This window comes from Lissotriton helveticus, chromosome 6 (genome assembly GCF_964261635.1).
Source record: "Lissotriton helveticus chromosome 6, aLisHel1.1, whole genome shotgun sequence".
NCBI classification, from domain to species: Eukaryota; Metazoa; Chordata; class Amphibia; order Caudata; family Salamandridae; genus Lissotriton; species Lissotriton helveticus.
In genome coordinates this window covers 449,892,437-449,913,260 of record NC_136067.1, presented here as the reverse complement: position 1 = coordinate 449,913,260, position 20,824 = coordinate 449,892,437, and the positions used below count along the sequence as shown (strand labels likewise).

The window sequence follows — 20,824 nt, the reverse complement described above, 5'->3', positions numbered from 1 at the left end:
GGACATATTGGCCCGACTTGATTGGCCCAAAGAAGTCAATGGCAATGTGTTGCCAGACACCCTCCGGTAGTGGAGACATTTGTAGTGGTGCAGGGGGATCTGGACAGCTCACCAGTTGACATTGTGGGCAGTCTTTCAGTGTTGTTTCCATCATCAGGTCCAGTGTTGGAAACCAGACTCTCACGGAGTGCTCTTTTCATGGCTACAATGCCCCTGTGTCCTTCGTGTGCTAGATTTATGACCTCTTGTCTAAGCTGTCGTGGGACCACAATTCGGGTGTCTCTTAGGATGAGACCATTTGCCGCTATTGACAGTTCATCGTGGACATGTTTGAATGCTGCCATTTCTTGGTCGTTGTGTTCACTGGTTTGTGAGTGGCGCCAGCTATTGGTTTGAATCCGACGTTTCACTTCTTGTAGGGTGACATCAGCATGTGTCGCTTCACAAATGACTTCCAGCGGAACAGCCGGAGGTCTAGCTTGGTCTACTACGAAGTGAATGTGTACTCGTTTGCAATTGATTGTTCTGATTTGCTGGATCTGGTGGGGTGCCTGGACATGAATCTGCGGGGTTTGCAGCTTTTCCAAGCTTGTGTATGATGTGTATGTGTATTCTTGTAGCCTGAGGCCCCACCGCTCTATCCTTGGTGGCATTTTTGCTCGAGGGTTTCCAAAAATTGTGGTCAGGGCCTGATGGTCCGTGACTAGGGTGAAGTGTTTTCCAAAGATGAATATGTGGAAGTGTTCGCATGCCCATACCACAGCCAGGCTTTCCTTTTCTGGCTGGGAGTATGCTCTCTCCATGTCTGTTAGACTCCTGCTGGCGTATGCTACTATGTGTCGCTGGTCTTCTTCTCTGTCGTATTGTGCTAGGATGGCTCATAGTCCTACGGGGCTGGCATCTACTATTATTTCAGTTTTCTTTTTTGGATTGAAGTAGGCCAAGTTTTTGGCTGACTCCACAGCTTTCTTGATTTCTCTGAACGCCTCTTCACATTGGGTGGACCACTGAAATGGCTGTCCTTGTTTAGTGAGCATTCTCAGGGGGTGACTTATTGTGGCATAGTCTGGTATATACCTGGAGCAGTAGCTGGCCATGCCTAGGAACGATCGTACGTCGCCAACGTCATCTGGGCTCGGTATGTCATTTAGTGCTGCTACCTTTTCCGGGTCTGGTTTCATACCATTTCCAGAGAATATGTGTCCAAAGAATTTCAGCGTTGGCTTGTGGAATTCGCACTTGTCCTTGTTGAGTGTGAGGTTTGCTTCCATTAGTGCACGACAGACACGATCTAGCGCCCTGTCATGTTCTTGGGTGGTTGCTCCATATACTAGGATGTCATCACTGTAATTTAGTACATGAGCGATATGATGAATTGTTCTCCTGATTGTTTCTTGGAATATTTCTGCTGCCGAGGACACCCCAAAACTTAGTCTTTTATATCTGAACAGCCCTAGATGCGTCGAGAATGTCGTGATATATCTTGACCGCTCATGCAGTTCTAGTTAGTGATATCCTTTGTTGAGGTCTAGTTTCGAAAAAGTTTTGGCTCCGTTGAGTGACATGATCATGTCACTGATGTGGGGGCCTGGATGTCTCTCTCTCTCTATTGCCATGGTGGGCGCTCTTATGTCCACACATAGACTGACTCGGCTGGCTTCTCCTTTCTTTGGGACTACCAGAACCGGGGAGACCCATGGTGTAGGTCCATCCGATCTCTCTATGATATCGGCCTCTAGTAGTTCTTGCAGCTCCTTCTCCACGGCTTCATGCAGGTGAGATGGGATTTTCCGATGGTGTTGCGCCACTGGGAAGATTTGTTCATTGATATGAAGTCTTATTTGATAGTTTTTCATTTTTCCAAGGCCTTGGAAAAGCATGGGGAACTTTTGGATGATGTCTGGCTCGTCATCCACTTTGTATAAAAGGTTGATCAATTTTAGTCGTTCTGCCGTGGGCAGGCTTAGGAGGCAGTCTGCCTCAGGTCCCTAGATTACATGAATGTACGCTTGTATCGTGTGATCTTGGTATGACAGATCAGTTGCAAACTTCCCAAGACACAGTAGTGGTTTCTTAGACATCCACGTATACACTTGCACGTGGGCGTTGACTAGTTTGGGAGGCGGCCTCATTCTTCGGTATTCAGCGACAGGTAGGTAGTTTAGCGACGCCCCGCTGTCTAGCACGAACTTGGTATGATGAGAACAAATTCTGATGTCTAGCCGGGGATATTCTTTCATTCGATCCGGATCCACCACAAAGTAGATATACTCGTTTCTGTCTTGTGAGATAGGCGAGAGGGATCTGGATTCTCTGGATGATGATTGTCGAGATTGATATGTCTGGCAAGAGTGACAGCTGGATTGTAACGACCCAGTGGATGAGTCTCGTTTATCTTGGACTGCTCTGACATGGTGACGACTGCCCGAGGGATGATGTTGCCTGGGCTGTCCCCGTTGATCACTCTTGTGCAGTGTCCCGCACATGCTTTCGAAGTGATTCTCTCTACCACACTTCCAGCATTGTTGTCCTAGTGCTGGGCATGCGTCTGCATGCGGGAAGTCGTAGCCGCATCGGTAGCATTTCATTTGTCTGTCTGATCGTCTCTTGGTGTGGCTTGTGCTTTTATGTCCATTACTTGACTGGTGGTATTGTTTCTTTGATCTGGAGGAGCGCACTTGAGGCGGGGACCTTCCATGCGCTAGTCGAGACTGCACCCTGAATGCTTGTTCCCGTCTCTCACTTCTCCCGGCTTCCTTTTTCTTCGCGTGTTCATCGGCTTGCTCATCTACTCTCGTCATTTCTTCTATCTCGTCCAGCGAGTAACTTTTCTTGAGCAGTTTGCGTGTAAGCGGTTCTGAGAGACAACCTTCTATAATCCGTAGTTGAAGGGCGTCGTCAGTGGAGAACTTGTCAAAGTCACAATATTTCGCTAAACGTCTCAGGTGTGTGACGAATACACTCATTTGTTCACCTTTCTCTTGGGCGGCCAGGTTGAAGGTGTACCGCTCGTAGTCAACGTTCCTTTTGTGTAGGAACTTGCTATTTAGTGCTTCACAGACTTTTTCGTAGGACCCGGTATACTCAGTAGGTCTTTTTTTATGACTTGTCCAACTTCTTTGCCGATCAGGTTCTTGAGTGCAAGCAATTTTTCTTCGGCATCTGATACTTTCGACCCTTTCATGAAGTCCGTGAAATCTTCTATCCATTCTTGCCATCGCATGCCCATACCCCTACCATATTCAAGAGCGAGGGGCTCGGGGCGGCGCAGGAATGAGGCCCCCATCATACTAATGGGAGCTGGGTCCGTCATTGTGCTATTCTTCAGTTCTTGAATGCTCTTACCGACTCTTTCTTGCTATTCGTTGCACTCACCAGTGCTTGTTTACTATGTTCGTTGCACTCGCCAGTGCTTGTTTGCTATCTTCGTTGCACTCGCCAGTGCTTGTTTACTATGTTCGTTGCACTCGTCAGTGCTTGTTTGTTGTCTTCGTTGCACTCGCCAGTGCTTGTTTACTATGTTCGTTGCACTCGCCAGTGCTTGTTTGTTGTCCCAGCCAGCTGGGTGTCATGCTTCATCATAGGGCTTGCTCCTCATCAGGTCGGCACTGCAATACCTGACGGGCACCCTATGAGGAGCTTTGGTGGATATCTTTTATTCCCTGCTGTATGGTGCCGTGGTTGTGAGGGACCTCAAAGTGTACATGTGCTAACATGGAGGTCAATAGAACGTGCAAGGGTAAAACAGGAAATGTCCAAACTAAATAATTTTAATGAATCTGGCTTCCAACCTGATCAAAACATATATAGAGTGGCACCTTCCTGATATAATGTGTCAGGACATTGCGCTCAACTTCATGTGGTCATCATGTTTCTTGCCTGTGTGTCAGAATGATCTAGCGGCAATTCTTCAGGACCTAGAAAGGACTGTCTATCTACACTATTAGTGGTGTTCTAGTTTGCTAACCGTGATATAGCACACAGTGCACCTCAAGATGTGGTACCTGTAAATGCGATGGCCAACCTATTAAGATTTAAATGAAAGATGGTTAAACAGTAGCAGTTGTCTGTTCTGCTTCTTTAACGTCAATCTCCCTTGTAAACTTCACAGTGTAAGCTACTAATCAAGGTGTGCAACACACAGTGAAATCGTGGTGCCTAAAAACATACGTCACACAGTTATGACGTGTTTGTGAGAAAGCATAAGAGGTAAATTAAAAATACATCAGTATATAGTATCCTGTACTGAAATACTAGCTGACATGTCAAGAGAACAGCAAACTCACCCAAAATCTATTGGTGACTGGCACCATCAACTCCCGGCAGGTCAAGACACCTGGAATTTCCAATGTCCTATGGAAGGGGGGAGAAGGGGATTGAAAATGGCACAGAGAGGGTCAATCGATCATAGACCTGAAATCAGGGTTTACTAATCATTGTATCCCCACAAGGATAATTGGACAACCTCTCAGAGTAGGTAGTAAGCTTCTTAAAAATGGGTCTAGTCAGGGGGATACCGTGCTCGCTGGCGGGCTGCACCCGATAGGCCCATGTAAAGAATTGTGTCTCACTCCCGAGTTTATGTAGTATCGTGTCCTAGCAAAATACTAGAACCTGGCATCTGTGAAATGCCGGAGAGTGGATCACGCGTCTGTACTGCATCCCGGGTACTGATGGTTAGAAGGCGCCCGGCGGTACAGCGCGTGTCTGCTGTCACATATTGTTAACACACGTGGACTCACCTCTTGGTGGAGAGTCAGAAAATCAACACAGTGGGCTCCACATGTGGGGAGGAGATAGTATTCACGTGGTATGAACCCCAGGAATGTCGATAGACCTATCCATAAACTGCTGGGGCTGGGAGGTGCTGCTCGTCTCGCTCGTGGCAGAGATGTAGTCCCGGGACCCAACAGTCGGTGGGAGGGACAGCCAATTGCCAGCGTCAGAGCCCTAGAGCGCTAAAACCCCCAACGGGGGATGCTAAAGTAGCTGCCATTTTGGATGTATGGATTTCTAATGAAAAGAGAGATTGTACGGCAGTTGGAGTGTGGGGTTTGTAACCACAATTTGAGTAACAATACTCTACACACCAGAGTCAGTGCAGGACATGGTCACCAGAAGAAGGGGTCACAGGAGGGTAAAACCAAAGAGGGCAGTCTTCTGGTCGACCCAAGTGAGGTAGGGCACAGTTAAGGTTCTAATGCCAGGGGTAGAATGTTACCAGTGGGTCCTACGTGATGACAACATTACAAGAGGGAATTGCTCAATGGAGGTAGGAGGATATCCAAGGAGTCACTAGTGTTATGGCCCATGGAGTGTTGTAATACTCATCACAGAGCCACCAGGTGGTGTAATGGAAGAAGTGGATAACACTAAAAAGTCAAAATCAATGTGGTTAACGTCTAATCAATTTACTCCTAGGAATGTCCTCATTGAGTCCCTGTTTGTCTGTGGCTAGATTGTGTACCCACCTCTGTTCAATCCTAAACAGTGCTCCCGCCGTTATTTTCGAGGAGCCTCAAGGATGACCCAGCGCAAGGTGTCTGGTGAGTGTTTAGCTGCCTCGAAATGTGTGCACATCTTCGTGTTAACACAGTGACACCTGATGTTACTCCTGTGTTCCGTGATGCATGTTTGATCATCCTGGTGATCATGCCAATGTACCAGAGTTTACAGGGGCAGGTGATCATGTAAATTCAATTGGCAGTGTTACAATTGGTATGTCTTGGACAAACCCATAGTCAATGTAAGCGACAAGAGCATAAATGGAAAAGATGCTATGACGCGGGAGAGAAACAAGCATTTAAAATAAGCCGAACGCTCTACCATACACAGATCAAACTACCCAAAAAAGAGTACTATTCAAACAAAATACAGGAGGCTAAACTAGACTAAAAATTATTTTCTCTGCATTAAAGTCTTGCACCAATCCCAAAGCACTACAGAAAGAGCTACCTCCTTCCCAAAGGCTATGTGATCAAATATCAATCTTCTTTGAAGAAAAGATCCTCTGTCCCTACTAAGAACTCTGCTTCGGAGAACGACCCCGACACTACTAGTTATTCCATCCGCTCATTTGAACCAGTGTCACTGGAGCAAATTCGTGAAGCAATTGCAGCATGAAAATCAGGTTCTCCCTTGGATGCCTGTCCTCCCACGATTCTCCACCAAATAGTAGACACGGTTTACCCAATAATAAACCTGATTGTTAACTCCTCATCACCTCAGGTACAGTGCCAGATGAATGGAAGTTAGCGATTGTAATACCTTTGAAAAAGAAGCCAAATATTGACCCATCTATCCTCACTAACGTTCGCCCCATATCACTGCTTCCCTTATTAGGAAAAAGTATTGTTCATAAAGAACTAACTAAATTCATCGAGGCAGCCAACATCCTCCATCCAAAACAATCCGGTTTTCGATCCAAGCATTCCACTGAGTCTGCACTCCTGGAAATTACGGACACTCTAAAAATTATAGCTGACAGAGACAGGAAGGCTGTGTTGATTCTACTCGACCTATCGGCTGCATTTGATACCATATCACACAGTATCCTCCTGTCAAGACTCAAATCTTGCAGTATCTCTAATATCGCCTTGGAATGGCTAAAATCTTTGCTCTCCGAGTGCAGGCAAGCTGTGTTCTTGGGAACTTTCCTATCTGTTGAGCATACCATTACAACAGGAACGCCACTGTTATTTAGCATTTACATGACCCCACTCATTTAGCTGATAGCATCATTTGGGATCAAAGTTACTTCCTATGCAGACAATACCCAAATGATCACGAACGATGAACTCAACTTCAAAAGATGCCTTACTGAGGTCATCCAGTGGATGAAGGACAACCCCTTCAGGTGCAACACCGCTAAAACAGAGATCTTACCAATAGGAAAAGAGGTTTCATTCTTGCCGGGCGAGTGGTGGCCGGAGGGTACATCACCTTCGCCTGATACTGTGAAGGTTGCGCGAAATCTAGGAGTACAGTTTGACTCCACACTCACCTTCCAGCCACATGCAGTGATGGAAGCAGGGATCTGCTTCAGTCTCATAATTTTTTTTTATTTACTTCTACTCGCTGCAAGGAAATCAGTAGCAGTCGCCTTGATCCTCTCGCGACTAGACTACTGCAACAGCCTCCTAGCAGGAGCCAATAAATAAACATTAAAAAGACTCCAGGTAGTCCAACATGCAGCGGCTCGTTTGGTATTGAAACAACCATGAAGGTCCTCCGCATCTGCTGCGCTAAAAACCCTTAATTGGCTCCAATTACATAAGAGAATACTCTTTAAGATTCTCCTAATCACCTTCAGAGCCTCACTCAAACTGGGGCCAAAATACCTCTCGTCAAGATTCACCCCCTACATTACAACCAGAACCCTCAGGTCCTTGTCAGCTAACCTCCTCAAACCTCTCAGTTTTAGATGCAAAACAAAAGGAGGAAAAACAATAGCCGTTGTAGGTACTAGAGCTTGGAACCTATTGCCAATGCATCTGAGAATGTTAAAATCAGAAACACAATATGAGACAGCACTAAAAACTTGGATTTTCGGATCTTCAGATGAACTCTGTCTCTTACTCATTTAAGAACACCAGAGTTTCTTTTCACCTCCATACCAGCGCCAGGATGCTCCTTTCGGAGTGGCAGTAAGCGCTTTATAAATACAGCATTTAATTTAATTTAATTTAATTTCTTCCTAACGTCCATGTCAATATATTCAAAAAAACGATTTCTTTGGCTGATTCAGTTAAGGGACAGACAGCACACGAACCAAATGGGTAATGTCCCATCACTGGTGGTAGGTCCCTGAGGGATCAGAACTTCGGGTCTCTTGTGCATAAGCATGTCTTTAATGCTGCTCGTATGCTTGAATGCAAACCTAGGTATAGGCAATTGGAGGGTGCCTGTTGTGAGGATACCTCACTGTTTTTTAATGATGTTTCTGATCCTGTTGAAATCAGGTGTGTACGGGTTGACACAGTTGAGGACTTTCGTTGGATCTTTGTGTTTGATTTCTAATAAGGCCTCACAATTGTTATTCCTCGCCCTTTTCATAGATTTCATAGAAAGTGCAATGTTGCGTGGTGGGTATTCTCTTTTGCTAAGATTGTCTGCTAGGCCAGCTGCCTCGTTTTTGTAGATCTCCAGAGAACTACAGTTCCTCCTGATGCAGAGAAACTGACCAAAGGGTAGGTTTTCTTTAAGTGCTCTTGGGTGATGGCTACTAAACAAAAGGAGGCTTTGCTATCAGTCGGTTTTCTGTACAGTGTAGTATTCAATTGACCCTGTGAGATCCTGATGTTGAGATCAAGAAATGGGACATTAGTCTCTGTGATGGTGCTAGTGAACTTAAGGTATGGATTAAGAGTATTGATCCATATGCAGAACTCCTCACAGGTAGACCTCTCACCCTTCCAAAAGATTAAGATATCATCAATAAACCTTCTCCATACTATAAGGTTAGGCGTGTAGGGATTCAAGGCATTGAGAATCACACTCTCTTCGAAGGTTGCCATGTAAAGACATGCCACACTTGGCGCGAAAGGGCTGCCTATTGATGTGCCCTGGGTCTGATGGTATAGTTGTTTTTTATATTCAAAGACATTTTCTGTGAGGGCCAGCGTTGCACACTCCATTATAAAGGACACTGGTGTTGGGGAGTCCCAGTCTGCATTGTTGAGGGCATCTTCTATGATGTTCAAGGGTGTATGTTGAGGAATATTGGTATAGAGGGCCTCCATGTCCAGACTGACCAGTAAACTGATCACCTCCGGGCGTTGGATCTCCTCTATTAGGCGCAAGACATCAGTGGTGTCAAGCAAGAAGGAGGGAGTCTTTCTCACCAAGGGTTGCAAAAAGTGGTTGCTGAACCTAGATAATAGTTCTAGGAGTGAAACCATGAAATGAATGAAATGAAATGAGGATTTGTAGAGCGCGTTGGCTACCCAGGGGCGTCCCAGCGCTATAGGGAGCTTGAGCTGATTCAGAGAGGCGGGAGGGGGAGGTGGAGTGAGGTTTTAGGCCGAGGTTTTGCTGAATAGCCAGGTTTTGAGAGTTTTCCGGAAGGTGAGGAGGTTAGGTTCGGATCTGATGTGGAGAGGGAGGGAGTTCCAGATCCTAGTTAGATTGTAGGAGAGCGATCGACCACCACATCTGGCCTTCCTGATGCGTGGTACTGAGGCGAGGTGGGAGTTCGCGGATCTGAGAGAACGGGTGGGCTGATATGCTTTCACAAGGGGAGAGTTGATGGGGGGGCCTGTTCCCCAGTAAGAGCGATGTGCAATGCACATGCTCTTAAATTCGATTCTGGCTCTCACCGGGAGCCAGTGAAGGTCTCTCAGTCTGGTTCTTACTGAGGTTCGGCGAGGAATGTACAGGAGGATTCTTGCCGCACAGTTTTGGATAACCTGGAGTCTGTTGAGTGTGAATTGGGGAGCTCCAAGGTACAGAGCGTTACCACAATCGAGGCGGGAGAGGATCAATCCTTGAACCATAATTCGTCTCGAGTGGAATGGGAGGAGGGGAAGAATTTTTCGAAGCAGTCTCATCAACCCAAAGCAAGTGGCAGCTAGCTTGGAAGCCTGATGGTTGAAGGAGAGGGTGTGGTCAAGCCAGATGCCCATCACCATCCCTGACACGATGGGTCTTCCTGGGACAGGGATGGTGCCTTTATGGATTTTAGGCAAGATGTAAAAGTAGGGTACCCTGGGGTCTTTAGTGATAAGAAAGTCGGCTTCTCTTTTGTTGATCCACCCTTCAGTTTCAGCTGAAGAGAAACCATCATTGAAATGGTGGTGGAAATGTGTGTTGTAGGATTATCAGCAATGGGAGTGTAATATTTATAATTACTCAGTTGTCGGGTACATTCAGTATCACTGTTGCCCCTCCCTTATGTGCTTGTTTGATAGTGATGCTGGAGTCATCAGCAAGAGATCTTACAGCTGCCAATTCTATTGTTGATAGATTATGGAAGAGGGTAGGTGTGGTCCCACTAGCTAGATCCTTGAGTACAGCCTGCTCAAAAGTAAGTACTTCGTTGGGTACCATGTTACTGTTGGGGGTAAAACTGGAGGGGTTGTGTAACCCAGAGTCCCCAGTGGGGGTTGAAATCTATCTTGGATAAAACGCCTTGAGGTGTATTTTCTTGAAAGAACTTTGGATCTCGCAATTGTCACGGAACCTGTCGATTTTAGGGTTGGGGACATAGCCAAGGCCCTTCTGTAGCTGTAACTGTAATGGTGTGATCAGCCTTGGGGAGCGGGAGAACATTGTGCCTCTTTGGCCATACTTGATCGACAATCCTTAACTTTCTCCTCCCCGTCAAATCAGCACATATGGGAGATTGCCCGTGAAGACTCACCAGGGCCCTAAACAATGACCATATGGTCTCCCTTGCCTGAGTCCACACCACCTGACCACTATCTCGTTGTCAGGCCACCTACAGACTGCCATTGACACCATGATTGCCTTTACCTCTGCTGTATACCAAACCATTGTAGTTGTGATGCACTTCTGAGACATTAGAAAGGGAGTACAAACTCACCCTAGCGTTGCTATGTATTTTGTGTTGCCTTTCTCCACTTTCACCTATTGTCAGCGAGTAGAATCAACTTGTGGTCAAGATTTCAATATAGAGTTCTTTCGCCACCTGGTATCATCTGCTGCCATTAGAAGATCGTATAGCCTCTCAATCCAAACACCTGATTAAAAATGAGTTGATGCTGACATCCCTCAGTCACAAAATCACTGAACTGGAAGACTGCAACAGAAGAGCAATCTTAGAATTTTTGGTCTGCCAGAGTAGAAGGCCCTTTCGGTGATCACCTTCCAAAAATCCTGAATCCCGGAAACTCAAGGAATCTTGTTCAATAAAGACTTGGAGCTCACTACCCACCGGGTCCCCACCTTCAAACCAAAGAACACCACAACTGAACAAGCGTTGATCAGACCCACATGAGGAAAATTAAATTGCTTTATTTGCAAGGTTCTAGGAGTTCCATCTCCCAGGATTCTGCCAGAGACACTGTTTCAAGAAGGAATGGCTTCTTGGCACTCAGGAAAACACTGTCGTTTACAAAGGCCAAACCCATGATGTCCTGGAACCAAACACCTTTGAATCACAAATAGATGACTCACACGTAACCCTAGTAAGTCCAGCTGGAGATGACTGGTTACACTTTGAGGAAGCCCCTACATACTAGGATTACACCTATAAGTGGCTCTGTTTCTTCCTAACATCTAATTTATCTTAATTGCTATTAGGGCAAATTACGTATGGCTAAAGCTGTGACTTTCACAATTTAACTGTAATACTACTGTCTTAAAATGATTCTGTCAACACAGCTGGTTATAACTTAAATCATACTATGGCTCCAACCACTCCTTGGGAAATTGATGGCTTTCTTATATTGCTGATACAGTGGCCACATCCATTATGGCTGTTTATCCAGTGTCTTTGTTGTTTAGCGAATCCCATCATGAAAGAGTACGTTAATTCTTGTGATATGATGTTAATGTTGATAACCTTTCTCCTTTCACATTGCAGATACTAGATTTACTAGACGAGATCCTGACTCAGAACTTTCTGCCATGAATGGTGTTCTCAACATCTATTATCCTTTTTTTCAAACATTCAGTAGAAGTTTGTTTACTTTTTACTGTTTGACCGTATCATGGTATAGTCTTCACAGCTACGAATGCGTTATTCCCTGTGTGATAATACACTCACTGCCTTCGCAAACTTTTTTTGCAGCTTCCTATGTTATTCAAAGATCCAGAGTCAGTTAATAACCTTTCAGTTGATCATTTTTTTCTCCAACTCTTGCATGAGTCAAAGACTGGTACTTTGCTATTAACTAATTGATAGGTTCATCATACTCTTCATATTTTGTGATTATGTACGTTGTTTAGAGTCCAGGGGTTATAGTTTTCAATTATAATCTACAACCTGGCCGTCTATCCCATACTCCTTATAATGTTTGGTGCAGGATGCCCTTGCTGTCTTTATTCATGTTCATTATCCTCATTGCCCTGTGCACCATACATGTTAGAGACCATCCCCGGGTCTGGGTGATGTTTGAGTTTAGATATGCTATGACTTTCTTATCCCCCCCTTCTGTTACCTGCCTTTCCCCTGAGCCATGTGACATAGATAGTCTTCCCATAGACTCACCACACGTGGTGTCTCCATCTCATGACACACAGTGGAGAAGCGTGGCTCAGTGGTTAGAGGCGGCAGACCCGGAAGCTGAGATCGACCGTGGACCAGGGTTCGATTCCCCGCCTCGGCGGGTCTCGGGCTCAAAAATTCCACGGACTCGACAATTCTTGCTCCGGTGCCTACTCGAATCACGGGGTCACACTCTGCAACTCTGGGCAATAGCTTGCTTAATCTCCACTGCAGCCCCTCGCGGCGGGATGCCTGGCTTTCACCTTGTGGACACCCTGCCGGGGTTTCTCACAGGGGAATACCAGGACGGGTTCCCTAAGCAAGCGCCAGGATGCCCTTTGGGTGACAGGTTTGCACTATATAAGTACACCTACACCTACATTTACATCCAATAGTCACCTCTAACTCCAATGACTGACAAATTCACGCCTTTGCTCAAAGTTGTTTTTCTTAACATTAAAGGCCTTAACCATCCATCAACTTGCTCAAGGGTGACCTGGTCTTCCTCCGAGAAACCAGGACTGGCGCTAAAGAAGCACTTTCAATGCATACTGGCTGGTTGTCCAAGAAAAATGATGTGATCATCTTGATTTCTAAATATTCTGGACTCTCACTTATTTCTTTGAAACAAGAAAACAGTGATAGGTGCCTGATCAGATCACTTCAAAGAAGTGCAACGGAAATATATGCATTACACATTTATGCCTCCACTATAGATGACCCACAATTCTGGGACAAATTATCACAAAACAACACACACTTCTCCCCCACAAAAGCCTGGATTTTTTCTTCGTGGTGATTTCAACCTTCCCATGAATAGTAACTTAGATTGAAACTCTGCCTTCAGATACAGAGTACTCAAGGCTTATGAAGCAATGTGCTCTCTTTATACAACGCACGGAGTAGTCAATGTTTGGAGACTGCATAATCCCACAGGTAATAACTTCACCTTCTTCTCTCCACCACACAATTGCTTTTCAAGAATCAACTACACTTTGGTCGACTCCTCCTTCCTCCACAATACGTCCTCCTCATCCATTGAACCCATCACAATTTCATACTATGCTGCCATTTTGATCTCCCTGCAGAAACCACCTATTCAATCTCAAGGTCATAATTGCATATGAACACTGAGGTTCTGAAGGACGAAGGGATCGTGCGTGAACTCCATAAAGAATAGGCCATGTTATACAAGAATACAAAGCCTTTGCCTCCTCACCCATTATTTTCTGGGATAAACTGGTTTTTTTCCGGAGGCTAAGTGATAAGTCGCATGTCTAGGAAAAACAAATCAATAAAATCCTCACTGGATAAACTAGCTGCTGAGATTAATGCTAGGGAAATTCTATATAGATATTCTAATGACCCATTAGCCATGGCAGCACTTATATGTCTTAAATATTAATATAACGCCATTATCAATACGCATGCACATTTATTGATGCATACCCAGCAAGGCAGGAAACTGTTCTACTTGAATGAGGTAGGAAGGTGCCTAGCAGCATATCTGAAATGTAAGAATAACTCCTCAATGAACCAGAGCATTAAAGATCACCAAGGTAGGTTGCAGACAACAACAGAGGATATTCTCAAGGCCTTCCAGGGACTCTATGCTAAGCTTTACACTCTTACTATCAACAATCTTAAAGAGGCATGCTTAAAATTTCTTCGGAGGCTCCCAATAAAATCGATCTCTGCCGATGATCAGTTTATATTAAACAGACATATCAAGAGGGAGGAAATTATGTTAGTATTGAAGACTTTTCCGACTGGGCTTATGGGCCCAGATGGTCTCCCCATTATCTTCTAAAAAACCTTAGCTCCCTCGATTATGGACCCCTTGGAGTCCATCCTAAATAATTTTGCCTCCTCAGGTAAAGGGTCTGATTCCACTTCTGAGGCCAATAATGTGGTTATACCAAAAGTAGGGAAATACCATTCTGAACCTAAGACTTTAAAACCCATTTTAAATATAGGTGAAGACCTACGCTACCATTTTGGCCATGTGGCTTGCATCAATGATCACAAAACTAGTCCATGTCACTCAGGCTGGCTTTTTAAGGGTTGATTAGCCTGTGACTATATTTGCTTATTCTGTCATGTAATAAAAAAATCCTCTACCTAGTTCTCCATATCAGCAGCTGCTATAGCTCTAGACATGGAGAAAGCCTTTGATAAGGTTTCCTGGCCATATATAGAGGCTGCCTAATCCAGATATACCCTGGGTGACTCCTTGTTAGAAATGGGGGTTATAGTTGGTAATGGTTTTCACCTTTGTCCAAATAAGGACCTTTCCTTCTAGTTAGGATATGAGGGATACACTACTGAAATAACCCCTGCTCACCCACTTGGTAGCTTGGCATGAGCAGTCAGACTTATCTCAGAGGCAGTGTGTAAAGCATCTGAACATAAACAACAGTAATACAGTGAGAACACTACTAAAGGACACAACACCATTTTTAGAAAAATAACGCATATTTTACCCTTGCAAACAAGATCAAAAACGACAAAAATCCACCATACAGTTCTCAGAAATATCAATACTCAAAAATAGACTTGAAATACAGTTCCTTGAAGTTGACAGCTCCGTCCTGGGCCTATCACGCAGTCGTGAACAACAACTCCAAACAGTTGTGGCTGACTGCGACGTCACAGGCCACCTACGGCATCAAGAAGACCCCCAAAACAGTACTTTTAGAAATGTAGGGTGTTGGTGACCTCTCGTTGAGCTTCGAAGAACCGGTGTCTGCAGGTGTCAGTCCAAGAGGTCGGTGCATGAGTCGTCAGGCCCATGAAGTCACACGCATTGCAGATCAAACTCCACGCGATTGAAGTCGGGAGCACCGGTTTTGGCAGGAGTCAGGCTGCAGTGCGAAGGCCAGCGGTGCGGCGTGCAGTGCCCTCAGGTCGTGGTGCAGGCAGCGTCTCAGTGACGGTTGTCCAGCAGCATTGGTGAGACCAGGGCTAAAGTGCAAAGTGATCTGTTTCCTATTGTGGTGCTGGCAGGTCGCGTTGCAAGTGGCGCCTTCATTGTTGCGGAAGCGCTGTCATCGACAGATGAACCAGAGTCAATGGTGTCGGCATCGGTAGGCCAAGGCTGCGGTGCAGGATGAGGGCAGTGTGTTGTGTGACTTATGAGCGTCCCCCTTGAACCACGGTGCAAGCAGCGGCATTAATGTTGGCGTGGAGCGACAGCATTGATGAAGCGAGGCAGGGCAGAGTGTGGTTCCCACAGGTCCTGGTACAAGCAGCAGCTCAGAGGCAGCATCGGTTGGTTGCGTCTGTGAGACCAGGGTTATGGTGCAAGGTGCAGCGGTTCCCTCTGTGGTGCCTTCAGGACACCACATGCAGCGGCATCAGTTGCAGTAAATGTCCTACCTTTCACATACACTACACCCTGCCCACAGGGGTACATTGGGTCTACCTTAGGGGTGACTCACGTGTAATAAAAGGGATGGTTAGGGCTTGGCAAGTGGGTGCACTTGCCAAGTCGACATGGCAGTAAAAACTGTGCACAGACACTGAATGGCAGGTCTGAGAACCCCTTGAAAAGGCTGCTCATGTGGGTGGCACAATCAGTGCTGCAGGCCCTGCCACTCTCAGCGCCCTTCACAAGGGACTTACCAGTAAATCAAATATGCCAATCATGGAAACACCAATCCATAATACAAGTTGCCAATAGGAGCACCTGGACTTTAACAGTGGACAGCAGTGAGAAAGTGCACTGAGACACTAAACCAGCAAAACAGAGTCAAAATCAGGAGATCAGAAAGCAAAAAGACTGGGGAAACACACCAAAAGATGCCAGGTCTAACACTCCTACATCAGAATGACTATGGCTTTGTATTCTAACCCCCCAGCTAGAATTAAGATCAATGGTGCTTTGTCACAATCAAACAGGGTACACATCAGGGCTGCCCAATATCCCCCCTTATCATTTCTTCTAGCATCATCCCCTCCTATTAATGTGAAATGATTCCACAGAAATTGCAGTCATATAATTTGGTGATGTGGTCTGCAAAACAGCTGCATATGCAGACAACATATTAATATTTAATGAATTCCCAGACATGGCAATCCTGGCAATCCCTAATATTAGTAGTAGAAGTAAGTTCTCCATTTTCATGGGATACTCTTCGGAAAAAAATAAAACTGAAGTCTTACCCATAAATGTACGCTGTCACCCTTCTTGAGCAGGTAATTTTAACTTCAAGTGGAAGTCCAAATGCATCAAATTTCTAGGTATCTGGTTTTTCAATGACCTCTCAGAATCAGTACCTCAGAATGAATTCAAAATACTTGAACACATTAGAGAACTACTGGCTGCTTGAACCCCTGAACAAATATCATGGTGGGGCAGGCTAGAATCTATCACAATGATGGTGTCCCCATTAATAAACTTCCTGGCTGGCATGTTGCTCATTAGGATGTCTCAGAAAATGTTCTCAAATATTGATAAAGTTACCTCTGACTTTCTATGGTGCAAGAAAAAGGCTAGAATAAGCCTTAAAATGTAGGCTTAACGCCAAGGATGGTGGATGCAACTTTCCAAATTGGGTCAATTACTAAGCAGCATTCCTGCCAGCACAAGGGACACGGTGGTTTGAAGTTGAGATCATCATAAAACATGCATGGTTCAAAATCAAACAGAAAACATCAGCCGTCAATTCCTATTGGAAGCAAACCTGACTATGTCCCACCACTCTTATTTACATTCTAGCAAGATTCTTAGAGACATGTTCTCAGCTTTATATTCAGTAGATAAATCCCTATCATCTAATATACATAAATCCTATTCCATATCACTGTGGAACAACAAGAGACTGCAGATTGCCAGTTTCCCAATCAACAGCCCGGAGTCGGCTAGTAGGGGTACCTCTTTAATAGAATATCTTTTCACAGACTCTGAACCGTTATCCCTTGCGGCTCTCTGGGCGAACCATGGACTTTCCAAGTTAGATTTCTATGATTTCTTACAAATCAAAGCGGAATTCTACAAGCTAGGCCCACTTTGAAAAACAACTTTTCCCCTTTATTCTCAGCTTTTACTTACAAGGACCAAATTTGTACAACAAAAGTTTTATCTCTTCTTACTATGTCAACTATACCTGAAAGATGTACTTCGGTATCATCTCTACCCTTACTGTTGCTGTGCTCCTTAAGCTCCTCACAATTCCAAGTATCAACATTTAGTGTATTTAAAAAAAATATATTTAGAAATAAAAAAAAAAGTAATGCAATATGGAATAGAGCTAAGTAATACAGGTCCTAACTATTATGTTGTGTTATAAAATAACAGAGAGAAAGTGTAGCCAGATATTGAGTTTCTTCTCCTGCTATTTTGTGGGTTTCATCCCTTCAATGACCTCAAATCTCAGTGTAGTTTTCTACCTCCAGTAAGATGTATTTAATGTGTGCTGCAGCAGATGTGGCCAATATGGACACCCAAATGCCCAGGTAGTTGTAAACGTTCCCTTGTAGAGAGAAGCTGTGGCTATTTTACTGGTTGTAATGGCGAAGATCCTCCCATTAGATGCTTTGATAGTACTGTGTGGGTACACTGGCAATGAAAGTGCTGATGTCTTTGTTCGGCCAACTACTTACCCATACTCTCCTAGCGGTCACACTCCGAGCTCAGACTTGGAAGCCTAAGGATCCACCCCCAATGTAGCTTTGGCGGTGTTACACCTACACCGAGAGAAGTGCCAAAAGCTTACCAGACACTACATAAGTTCAGGAGAGGAAGGACTGTGCCACAGGATGTTGGGCAATGCGTTGTTGAATGCTGCTTTATCATTTCAGTGCTTTGGGTCACCTGGAGGTGTGCCCAGCAAGCTGCCTGGAGTGTCGGCCATTATGTGAAGTTGCAGATCTGCAGATTTCAGTGAAAGAAGACAAATGTAGGTTTCTTCCTCTTTGTCAAACACATGCCATGAGTTCCTGGGAAGGGGTGTGCACAAGCCTTACAAACTGCTCTTTCCGTGATGGTCAATCCGCAGGATGTTATCGAAGGTTCTCACCCTAAGATGAAGTAGGCCCTTCCAAAGTATATAGGATTTGACGCACATTAGTTCACTCATTTCCTTTATGTTCTTCATCCCCTTGCCACTATTTTGGCCCTGCTTTTTGATTATCACAGTTACAATCTAATTCTGAATATTATGCTTGGCTCTCTTCTCCTCCCTGGTGCCACAGGACATTTGCTGCCTTATAATCACTTTAATATTAATCTTCAGCTTCAAACAGGAACTGCAGGATCGCCACGCATGTGTTCACATTTTGTGGTCTTTCGCGTAGCTAGAATACTGTGCACAATGGCACATTGGCTATTGGGAGGAGTCACCCTTTCTTGGGGCAATAAAGAAGGGGACAAATATCTGGCACATTGGTGCAAAGGAGAAATTTACAGTTACATGAAAAGATGTGAGGTCTGTTTGGTACTTACGTTAACCAAGAATAAGAGATCCGGTCTTTCTTTTTAAGTTTAAAGTTTATTAAAGAAGAAATTGTGAGAACAAAATAATACAACAGCAATTAAGCGAAATCACAATGTAAGAATATTGTAAATATGAAATAAAGGGAAAAATATCAGGGAGGGGGGAAGAATGGGGAGGGGGGAGTGTGAAAAACCTTAATCTTGATTACATAGATCAGAAAAATGGGTAGCATATTGAAACCATAAACAATTAAAAATACAAAAGCTAATGAACTATACAAAAGGAGTAGTTCTGACTGAGGAACCTAGGATTAGGTTAAAAGACAACAAAACAATTCATGGAGGTTTTCTAACGTCATCCGAGGAGTAGACTGTACTAGGAGCAGACAAAGCTATATCCGTTAGGTAAGTGGATAGAGGGACCTATCTTGAGGAAAGATTTCCCTCGACCTCTGTGCACTATAGCAAGTGTGGTTCCCTCTGGAACTCCACTGGTAATTTTAAACCACAAATCTTCTTATGTTTATGCACGTACTTTTGGTTAATCTCACCCAAAAACTATTTTGAAACACATGTAATTGAATAAATTAGACCACTACACATTATTCTTATGGGTTGCTGAAACCGTTCAAATTTACAGTTCGCAAAACTTCAATGAATTTTAATCATAAATTATAATACAGTTTCTTGATAACATTTTCATCAGTTCACAAAAAAATTCCAAAATGATGCCCGATGCATTTCGAGCTTGATGGCTCTTCCTCAGGGGCCTGTAGAATGAACATTGTATACAAAGTTTTAATAAATGTCTAAATACATATCTATTTCAGATTCAAGTTTTTAAATAAACTTCCTCATATAACCAAAGCAATTCGATCAAATTTCAAATGTTAAACAGTATCTAATGCATTGTTCAAAAAACATTACCTATATTATGGTTGCCAAAATGTAACAAACTGAAAAAACGAAAGAAAAGCAATAGAGAGAAACATTCTCCTTCACCACACCTTAAAGTGACCCAAACTATCGCGATGAGCTCATACTCACAGAAAGAACTGAAGAAATCTGTGGATGGAAAACACTCTGTCAATACCTCTACCAAAAAACGTAAACCAGACTGCACTTGGCACATGATAAAACTCCACAACCTCTTACTTTGCTATGTGGAACTATGTATAATAAAGTCCATAGTCAAAGAGAACCTCGCTGTCCGTTTGCCGTTACTCCACCCTTCAACACAAACAAATCGTGGCTGTTACCAACTCTATCAACTCTCCTCTTGCTGCTAAACCTCCTGATTACTCGCTCGTGATCTCCAGCTTACCTTCTCACACGCCGAAACTTCCAAAACGTTGCCGTCCGACTTCACACTAAATCTGATCAGCAGCTCTCCACCAATGTAATTCAACAACCGCCCATTCTACCTTCCGTATAAACTCCGCGTCCCGCGCGCAAACAAGAAACTGACAATGGACTCTTGGCAACACAAAACTATGGGCGCCATCTTGACCTAGTCATTTGGCAGTCCTACTTTCATACAAGATAGTCCGAAAAGTATGAAATAAGAAGGAAAGAACAGAATATAAAAGAAATCAAACAAATGAAAATAATGAATAGAGTAACACCATTAAATTGCCCTCATAACATGCAGACGCTGTTCAAATTTGCATAAAATGCTTTTTTTCAAAGAGAGTTCTACATTTGCATCAACCCTGTGGCCACAGGGTGAATCTGATAACCCTCTATTCTGTTACAAAAAACATGCGTAATCAATTTTCTCATTGAGCCCACTCGGCTCTTGTGTACCTAATCTTTTCATCCAATAAATTTCCCTCTGAAGGAGAGATCTGTTCAGATCCGCCCCTTCATGTAGTTTGATTTTTTCAAGTACTGAAACTGTATTTGGGAGATGTTGTGCTTCCTATCTATCCAGTGTCTAGCTAGGTTGCTTTTCTGGCTTTGATTCCGAATGGTACTTTTGTGTTCGGATATTCGAATGTTCAGCTTTCTCTGCGTCTTCCCTACATATATCTTGCCACATGGACATTTTATGTAGTAAATTACATTATCTGAATTGCAGTCACAGTCATAATGTAATGTGATGAGTTTTCCTGTTTGAGGATGAGGTAAAGGTGTTCCGGTTATAACATTATTGCAATGAACGCAATTTGCACATCGTTTCATTCCTTTGCACTGTTTATGTTCTTTAGAAGGAGATG

The 20,824-nt window shown here is 44.1% G+C and overlaps 1 protein-coding gene across 1 annotated transcript in view; it reads right to left on the bottom strand.

Annotated features, from left to right (window-relative positions):
- Positions 1–20,045, bottom strand: part of FBXO25 (F-box protein 25) — an 823,789-nt gene extending 803,744 nt beyond the window's left edge. Inside the window, exon 1 of the mRNA XM_078647893.1 lies at positions 19,930–20,045. The gene's annotated coding sequence lies outside the window, so the exon portion shown is untranslated. The remainder of the gene's footprint in view (positions 1–19,929) is intronic.
- Between the last annotated feature and the right edge of the window lie 779 nt (positions 20,046–20,824).